Source organism: Oncorhynchus mykiss, chromosome 19 (assembly GCF_057628025.1).
Source record: "Oncorhynchus mykiss isolate SJ-2025 chromosome 19, ASM5762802v1, whole genome shotgun sequence".
Lineage (NCBI taxonomy): Eukaryota > Metazoa > Chordata > Actinopteri > Salmoniformes > Salmonidae > Oncorhynchus > Oncorhynchus mykiss.
Window position 1 is genome coordinate 70,373,089 of NC_143040.1, and position 10,076 is coordinate 70,383,164.

The following is a 10,076-nucleotide window of genomic DNA, read 5'->3' on the forward strand; positions in this document are numbered from 1 at the left end:
ACTGTGAGGTCTACTACACCTGTTGTATTCAGCATTTCACTGTGAGGTCTACTACACCTGTTGTATTCAGCATTTCACTGTAAGGTCTGCTACACCTGTTGTATTCAGCATTTCACTGTGAGGTCTACTACACCTGTTGTATTCAGCATTTCACTGTGAGGTCTACTACACCTGTTGTATTCAGCATTTCACTGTAAGGTCTGCTACACCTGTTGTATTCAGCATTTCACTGTGAGGTCTACTACACCTGTTGTATTCAGCATTTCACTGTAAGGTCTACTACACCTGTTGTATTCAGCATTTCACTGTAAGGTCTACTACACCTGTTGTATTCAGCATTTCACTCTGAGGTCTACTACACTTGTTGTATTCAGCATTTCACTGTAAGGTCTAGTACACCTGTTGTATTCAGCATTTCACTGTGATGTCTACTACACCTGTTGTATTCAGCATTTCACTGTAAGGTCTACTACACCTGTTGTAGTCAGCATTTCACTGTAAGGTCTACTACACCTGTTGTATTCAGCATTTCACTGTAAGGTCTACTACACCTGTTGTATTCAGCATTTCACTGTCAGGTCTACTACACCTGTTGTATTCAGCATTTCACTGTAAGGTCTACTACACCTGTTGTATTCAGCATTTCACTGTAAGGTCTACTACACCTGTTGTATTCAGCATTTCACTGTAAGGTCTACTACACCTGTTGTATTCAGCATTTCACTGTAAGGTCTACTATACCTGTTGTATTCAGCATTTCACTTTGAGGTCTACTACACCTGTTGTATTCAGCATTTCACTGTAAGGTCTACTACACCTGTTGTATTCAGCATTTCACTGTCAGGTCTACTACACCTGTTGTATTCAACACATGCCATTTGATTTCCTGTCAGACTGGTCATCTTTGAACTCTATTCTATGACCTTTGTTGTGTCTTGTTTTTATTTATTCATTATTATAATTCAATAAATTTTTACAAATAATTTGTTCTGTAAAGTCTGAGACATGGTGAAATGCACTTGACATAAAAAGTAGTGGCCACCAGGCTAATGCCCTGCGTGTCTGGTCATTAACCGGCCTTCCTGCTATGTCAGGGGTCCCTAAACTTTTTCTGCAAATGACCCCAAATTGATACTAGAAAATGCAGGGGACCCTATTTGGAAAAATGTGAACCCCTTGTGAACCCCTTGGTAATGCAGGTAGCTTAGAGGTTAAGAGCGTTGGGCCAGTAACCGAATCCCCTAGCCGACTAGGTAACACATCTGCCAAGGTGCATTTGAGCAAGGCACTTAATCCTAATTGTTCCTGTATATCGCTCTGGATAAGAGTGTCTGCAGAGTGACTAAAATGTCAATGTCAACGCTGCTTGTTCATATTATAATTCACTCAATTGTAGGTGCAGCAGCCTGTACCAGCACACACAATGACGTGAACGTGCATTCTAATCGTGTAAAAAGCACTTACTTGAAACTAAAAGGTTGTATTCTATACCCATTTGGAGAGAAACAAGTACTTCAATTTGTTTGATAAAATAAATATAAATATCAACTTCTGTCCATAGCTGTACTCCTTTCTAGCCAAGAGCGAATCGCATGGCGAAAGAATAAGGAAAATGACATCACTTCCGCCTGTACTTCCTGGAGCCACAACCCTCAGACGTCGACTTCAAAACGCTTCCGTAAAAGATTCCACTCCGGTGCGTACTGCTCCGTTTTCAGTGTACTAGCTAGTATACGACGTTTTTGGAAATATTGTTCAACATTTATCTAAATAGAATGAAGGCCAAGGGATTTGCAGTTACCCATCACCTGTAAAGGTAAAGCGTTAGTTAGCAGGTTACGGACAACTAACCTAGTTCTTTTACTCGCCATTTCGGTAAGAGCTACGACCCGAAATTATTTTAATAGCAGGTTAGGAGGGCAGTTTTGCCATCCCTAATTATTTTTCATAACCGTAACCAAATTGTCCTAACCTGCTACATTGATTCTCATAACCCGTTGCGTAATACTTTGTACTAATCTGCTACGAAAAAGTAACTTCCGGTCGTAACTGTATCGAAGTGGCGCGAAGAGTGTTTCTCATGGTTAGATAGCTACATCTCCAAATACGATGTAGGCATTTGGCTAGGTAATTTATATAGTGGAAATTACATTATCTGTCTAGTTCATGTGGAGAGGAATGTCATCGGGGTGTTTTTGATTACTTTGTCTTTGTAGAGACATTGGTGCAAAATGGATGTTGACGTTAAACTAGAGGAAGATGAGAGGGAGATATCCCATACAGGAATTTGGTCTGATTCGATTAATGCCTGGATAGATTACCCAAATTCAACATTGTCAGAAAACACAGAAACAGGTTACCATGTGGGTTTACTGAAAGAGCATACACATGTACCTCCCATCAGTCCCCAAACAACAAGCCACGGGCAGATTTTACGTCTTTTTCCTGAAATGACCGGAGCAAGTGATGGGGAGAACAGGGCTGTCAAACTGGTTTATTTCTGTAAAGATCAAGATACCATCGGCACATCTGAAGGGAATTCAATCAAGGAACAGTCATGGCATTTAGCACCGTCCAGTGATATTCTGACAGGACATGCATCCACTTTCAGTGGTTATTTTGAAGCTCAAATCAACCCAACTTCACAGGTTTCTAGGCAAACACAGACCAATAATAAATTGCCCTCTGACAATGTTAATATCCCAAGCTCTAGTACTGCCATTCATTCTGTGCTAACCTCACCTGCTACAGAAAACGACTGTCATTTAGCTGTATCTACTAGACCTATTCTTCCAGAATATTGTGAGCCATTGAACTTTCCCTCTGATGAAGAGGAAGACTACAAAGCCAATTTAAGTCAACGACTACAATGCCGGAAAACGTTAGAGGATAAATGGATACGTCAGTGTCGTGGCAGTTACTCAAGACCCAACCTAAGAAAGTTTGGGAGATATTGGAAAGATCCATACGTCAAGTGCAAGGAGATCGGTGTAGATTTCAATGTTGGATCTGGAGCGAAACAGAAACTGAATTTGCATTTACTGACAGTTGGTGTAATGCTTGAGGTGTCAGAATATGCTAGAATCATTAATAGATCTCGCCCTCATGTTATCTTTGATATTCTAGATTACAACTTTGTTCTTGGTGTACAAAATGAACAACAATATGACTTTTCATTCAGGGTAGAAAAGAAATTAAAAGAAATGCTGAAGATGCATTCTAAGAGAACACCTGAGTGGTTAACAGAAGTCTTTGACCTTCCTGATCCAAAGACAGTTACAGTTTTGAAATACTCCTTTAAATGGGCACAGTTGTATTTGCAAAACAGCTTGTCAAATCCTACACCTTTTGACGTTTGCATAAAGGAGGAGCCTGTTGTGGGCCTGATCTCTCCTCTGCATGTGACGACTGAGAGCTTCTCCACTGAGACAGATGTGACACGGTGTGCTGATGAGACGGCAATCCTTGGCCCTGAAAATGGACGTAATGATACCTGCACAAGGTATGAGCCTTATATGGGCATCGTCCGTCCTCAACATGTCCAGACGGAAACCTTCCCAACTCAGACAGATATAACATCCTTCATGATGCCCACTGTAGAAGAAGCATTGAGGGAACTCTACCCAATCTGTAAGGGAAAAGGACTTGACCTTGTTGTGAAATCAAAATATGGGAAAAATAAGAAACTTGACTTGCATCTATTGACCAGAGATGTAATGTTTGAATTGGCTGATTTTGCCTCACAAGTGTGTGGAAATCGGAAGCAGGTTGTGTGTGAGGTTCTCGAGCGTAATTTTGATTTGGATTTAAAAAGTGGGAAAACTGAGCTGGCCAAAGATATTATGAGAAAGTTAAGAGCAGTTTTACAGCGCAAGATGGGTAAAAAAGGTACATGGAGATTGGGACTTGAAAATGAAGCTTTCTTAAAGAAGTCACTCAAACGAAAGAACCCTGCGGAGATGTCCACTAGCCAGAAGGTCACTACAGCATCACTTGAGCCAAAATACCAAATGAAAGAAGTATCAAAAAGGAGGAGATTGAATTTAATGAGCAAGAAGAAAGACATGGACATGTTAGTAACCAAGGAGACCGAGGGAGGCCATTTCTCTGAAGTAGTACAAATAGAACCTCGTCTTGTCAAAATAGAGAGAATCTCTGATGAGACTGACCTTGCACTTTGTACTGACGAAACAAAGCAAATTGTCGTTACCAACTTGGACCAATCAAATGTGACGTCTCACACCAAAAATATGGTGAAAGCCAAAGCGTGCTACCCACTCTGTGAGGAAATAGGTCTGGACCTTGATGTCACATCCAAACCATCTAAACAGAAACTGGAATTTAATTTACTGACAAACGGTGTAATATTTGAGGTGTATAACTATGCAGGGATAAAATCCAATCGTCAAAAAAGAAGAAGTGGGTGCATTCTCATTGATATTCTAAAATACAATTTTGATCTTAGTTTGCAAAATCAGAGACTATTTCCACTGCATATTTGCTGTAAAGTGAAACGATTGGTTCAGAAACACAAATCTGAGCTCGTGAGAAAAAGAGAAATCTCAAAAGAGGTGTTCACAATACCGAGTGTGCTTAAAAGCCAAGCAAAAACAAATGTGCTTTCAGATTATTTTCCTGAAAAAAATATGGAAAAAAACGCAAGGCTGGTTTATCCTCATCATGGTAAAGACACTATCTCTGTGGAGACAGCTGAAACAGTCTCCACTGATGAAGCAGCGATGCTTGACCGGGATAATGGACCTGCTGAGATCTGCATAAAGGAGGAGGAGGAGGAGGAGTCAGATCTTCACTCTGAGGTCAAACTGGTTTATTTCTGCAAAGACCAAGATACCGTCAGAACATCTGAAGAGCATTTGATCGAAGATGGATCATGGCATGAATCAACACCCAGTAATATCCTGCCTGGAAATGTGTTCAGCCTTCCACAGGCACCACTACCAGCTGCAGAAAGTGGTCCTTTCGGAAGTAAAACCGAGCCAACTTCACAGATATAACCAGATGGTCCAATGCAGAATCACTCGAGACAAAATACCATAGACTTGACAGAAGTAACCAGGGGAAAAAAGGGATTTAATGAGGATAAATACATGTTTATAGCCTATACAGGAAAAGAAAGTTGTCAGACAAGTAGAACCTCATTGAGATGAGATGGATCTGCCAGGGAAAAGAAAAGCAATTCCTTTACTTCCTGACTGAGATCTCAGGGGGGGGGGGAGATACAAGATGGAAAGAAAAGTCTGATCTGCTCGCTGTGAAACGCCAGTTTCTCATTTGCCTGAAAAAAAAAAATGAGAAAAAGATTGATATTGTTATATGTGATGAAGTGCAGCACGAGGTGGATTCTTACTGACGTTTCAGAATGCTTTGTAGTCGAGACTGGTTCTGAGAAGAAATGCTAACAAATCCTTGCTGGATACAGATCAGGGGGCTATTGAAAATCTGCAAAAGGCTAAGTCATAAAGTCCCTCAGTTCAAGAAGACGACTCGTACCTGGGAATGGCTCTGGACTAATTACAAAAAAACTGTTTAAAATCACTGCAGAAAGCAGAGACAACAAGAGTTTTGCCAAAACTAAGAACACTTGTTGATCACTTGTGTGGTAGAGAGAAACACCCAGAATCAGTCTGGACAGGATGGAGCTTCAGTCTGGACAGGATGGAGTTTCAGTCTGGACAGGATGGAGTTTCAGTCTGGACAGGATGGAGCTTAAGTCTGGACAGGATGGAGCTTCAGTCTGGACAGGATGGAGCCTAACTGTGGAAAAACAGAAACTGACTGATACACACATTACAATGACAAATCAATGACCAGATTGGCAACGAGCTCCAGCTACTCAGCATCACTCTGACTATTTGTGCTGGTTGGCTTCTGTCGCAGCTGAAGGGAGGACATTGTGTTTTAAAGTCTATGACTTAACTAGCTTCATATATTGGGCTGCCTTTATCCCAATAGTTTCACAGTTTAAAAACGTGTGTTTTCAAATGACTGTATGCTACATTGATCTTTGGATCACACTTGGAATGTGAAAGGTTTCCTAGTGTCAGTTTTAGGTCTCCCTGAAGTCCGTAGACTTCCACTCTATTAGTCACCCTAGAACACAGTCAACGAGCCTAACGGAGATGTGTATTCATTAGGGATATACTGTAGCTAAATGTTTAATGGAGGGCTACGCTAGCGTTTCTTGGACCAATTCAGAAATTGGTACACAAGAAGGAGTAGCACTAGTCTTTTTAGGATTAGGTGAAAATAGGGAGACAATGTATTTGTATTAAGGGTTTAGTCTTTGAATGGTGGATTTGTGCAGATTCCCTTGGCCTTCCTTCCTGTTTAACTCTTGATGTCTGGTCTTGCTGTAGAGACTGAACACAGCAGGATTATTGCTAGACTTTTTTTTTGTTTTCTTAACTATTTTACGACGTATTCATTGACGAAACGAACTCCACTACAAATACAAGCCTCAATAGAAGAACCTCTGATCCTTTTTTAGTTAGAAATAAAAAGACAAAGATGTTTTATTTTCTAAGAGTATGTAGTAGTAGCATTAGTGAAATAACCTACTATGATGGATCATATTTTTTTGTTTTTTATCAGTGGGCTATTTTGTTTTTTTTTTTCCTTTTTTTGTGGAAAGATTTAGAGACTGTATCCAGACCTGCCTTACTGTTACCAATATGTTCCTTTTTTTGTGGAAAGATTTAGAGACTGTATCCAGACCTGCCTTACTGTTACCAATATGTTCCTTTTTTTGTGGAAAGATTTAGAGACTGTATCCAGACCTGCCTTACTCTTACCAATATGTTCCTTTTTTTGTGGAAAGATTTAGAGACTGTATCCAGACCTGTCTTACTCTTACCAATATGTTCCTTTTTTGAACAGGGAGTTATTCTACCGTAAACTAAGATTATTTTAATGTATTTTTTTTTATTTTTTAAAGGATACTTCCTCTGACATTCTTAGAGCTGTCATTTTATTGTGAGGAACTGCAGTTCGATCGGAATAGTTGTTCTGTTTTTGCCCTCTGTTTTGTGAGTGACCCTCTCACTCAGTCAACTCGTCTCAGTGCACAAGTCTCCCCTTCTCCAGACACCGCGTATGAATCAGAATCCGTAGCTAGTTGTGACACGTGAGCCTCTGGATGAAAAGGTATGCAAGTCATTTGTTTTTTATGAGGGGGGGGGGGGGGGGGGGGTAAATTATATTAACATTTTAAGAATTCATAGAATCTGACTGGTGCCAATAGCATTCAGGTCAACACTTAAAGGAAGGTGAATTAGCTGTAATTGCTTGGTCTGATATCACACATGTGTTTGTGTTTCCAGCAGAGTATCCCTAAAGCAGCGTGGTCGTATCAGCCCCCCATGTTGGACTAAACTCTACACAAGTGAAAACCCCAAATCCCTAAAGGTCTGTTAAATCCCTAAATATTATTTTTAAGAATCAAAATTTTTTGTACAATTTTGCTGACAGGCAGACCAATTCTGAATTTGTTTTCTCCAGTAATTGGTCTTTTGACCAATCAAATCAGCTTTGAAAAAGATCTGATGTGATTGGTCAAAATGTAAATTAATGGAACATTTATCAGAATTGGGCTGCCTGCCTCAACGTAAACATTGTGGCTTAGAAGAATAGCTTATTGGGATGTCAACGTTATCCAATTATTATACTGTATCACATCACTGTGATTAACACTGGCATTAAACACTGTGATTAACACTGGCACTAAACACTGTGATTAACACTGGCACTAAACACTGTGATTAACACTGGCACTAAACACTGTGATTAACACTGGCACTAAACACTGTGATTAACACTGGCACTAAACACTGTGATTAACACTGGCACTAAACACTGTGATTAACACTGGAACTAAACACTGTGATTAACACTGGAACTAAACACTGTGATTAACACTGGAACTAAACACTGTGATTAACACTGGCACTAAACACTGTGATTAACACTGGCACTAAACACTGTGATTAACACTGGCACTAAACACTGTGATTAACACTGGCACTAAACACTGTGATTAACACTGGCACTAAACACTGTGATTAACACTGGAATTAATCACGCAGTGTAGCCTAGTGGTTAGTGTGTTAGACTAGTAACCGAAAGGTTGCAAGTTCAAATCCCCGAGTTGACAAGGTAAAAATCTGTCGTTCTGCCCCCTGAACAAGGCAGTTAACCCACTGTTCCTCGGTAGGCCGTCATTGAAAATAAGAATTTGTTCTTAAATGACTTGCCTAGTTAAATAAAGGTAAAAATAAATATATATATAATATTTAATCACCTCCGGAAAGTTGATTGCATTATTTCTCTCTTCATTTTATTCACAGATCCTCTATTTGCCAAACTAGAGGGACATGAAGTCTGACTCCTTCCTCAACATGTGGACCTGCCCTGAGGATGTTGGACACCACTGTTACACCTTCAGCCTTGTTGATTTCCTGTCAGACTGGTTGTTTTTCAACTCCATTCCACAGACGGACTGACCTGAACTTTTACCAGAACAGGAACACAATGTTCAACAGACTCTACTCAGACTGGTCGTCTTTGAACTCAAGAGGAACACAATGTTCAACAGACTCTACTCAGACTGGTCGTCTTTGAACTCAAGAGGAACACAATGTTCATCAGACTACTCAGACTGGTCGTCTTTGAACTCAACAGGAACACAATGTTCAACAGACTCTCTCCTCACCAGTGGGACTGACTACTGAGACTGGTCGTCTTTGAACTCAAGAGGAACACAATGTTCATCAGACTCTACTCAGACTGGTCGTCTTTGAACTCAAGAGGAACACAATGTTCAACAGACTCTCTCCTCACCAGTGGACTGACTACTGAGACTGGTTGTGAGGTCACAGGAAATAGAGTGATCTGTTAGGAGGGATGCAGCATTGTTCTTCTGATTTAGATGATGGTTATAAGGAGAGTTCAGGTCGTAACCAGTCCACTGAGATGAATGTAGATGTCGACACCCTGGCCAATATAAAAGGCTTTGGAGAGGGACCACGCTTTCAGGAGAAGGATAACTGACATTTACTCCTGAGGTGTCTGACTTGTTGCACCCTCGACAACCACTGTGATTATTATTATTTGACCCTGCTGGTCATTTATTAACATTTGAACATCTTGGCCATGTTCTGTTATAATCTCCACCCGGCACAGCCAGAAGAGGACTGGCCACCCCTCATAGCCTGGTTCCTCTCTACCCGGCACAGCCAGAAGAGGACTGGCCACCCCTCATAGCCTGGTTCCTCTCTACCCGGCACAGCCAGAAGAGGACTGGCCACCCCTCATAGCCTGGTTCCTCTCTACCTGGCACAGCCAGAAGAGGACTGGCCACCCCACATAGCCTGGTTCCTCTCTAGGTTTCTTCCTAGGTTCTGGCCTTTCTAGGGAGTTTTTCCTAGCCACCGTGCTTCTACACCTGCATTGCTTGCTGTTTGGGGGTTTTAGTCTGGGTTTCTGTACAGCACTTTGAGAGATATCAGCTGATGTAAGGCTTTATAAATACATTTGATTTGATAACAAGGGCTTGTCCAGAAACAACCCCCAGCTCAAACCTCCAAGGCAGGAGGTAAGGGCTTCATTAAATGTCCTGTACACATCACGTTTTGAAAATACAATTGTCATTAAAAAATAAAATCCGCATTTACACTGTTTGGTATTTTTGTGGTGGAGTTTTTTTTGTGCATTTTAAGAGTGGAAACCCTATGTGATTGGCTCTTTAAACATTTCATCTAGCCTATCAGTGGGTATGTTTTGTCACTCTGCTTTGTTACACCACGATCGTTTGAGTTTTATGTTAATTCTAGTCTGGCAACAGGTTCTCCGGTTGAAATCAAATGAGATCTCCTAGGGCCAGTTTCTCAGACGTAGATAACTCCTAAAAAAGGATGTTCAATGGAGATTCCCCGTTGTGAAGTGTGTTTTACAGGCCTGCTACACTGGACAGTCATTAGTGCAGGGCATTAGAGGCTCTTGTTTATGATCAATGAAACCTAGCCATGGTGTGTGTAGGTCCCTCAGGGGTTGGGCTGAAT

At 40.9% G+C, this 10,076-nt stretch overlaps 1 long non-coding RNA gene across 4 annotated transcripts; it reads left to right on the forward strand.

The window, feature by feature from the left end:
- Positions 1-1,632: 1,632 nt before the first annotated feature.
- On the forward strand, positions 1,633-9,693 carry LOC149975314 (uncharacterized). 4 transcript variants are annotated; one of them, XR_016489089.1, is made up of 4 exons: positions 1,658-1,816; positions 7,105-7,164; positions 7,341-7,425; positions 8,364-9,693. It is a non-coding gene; the product is annotated as an uncharacterized LOC149975314 (long non-coding RNA). The 4 variants fall into 4 exon arrangements; XR_016489090.1 differs by having other exon boundaries at positions 7,344-7,425; XR_016489087.1 differs by having other exon boundaries at positions 1,633-7,164.
- Positions 9,694-10,076: the final 383 nt, after the last annotated feature.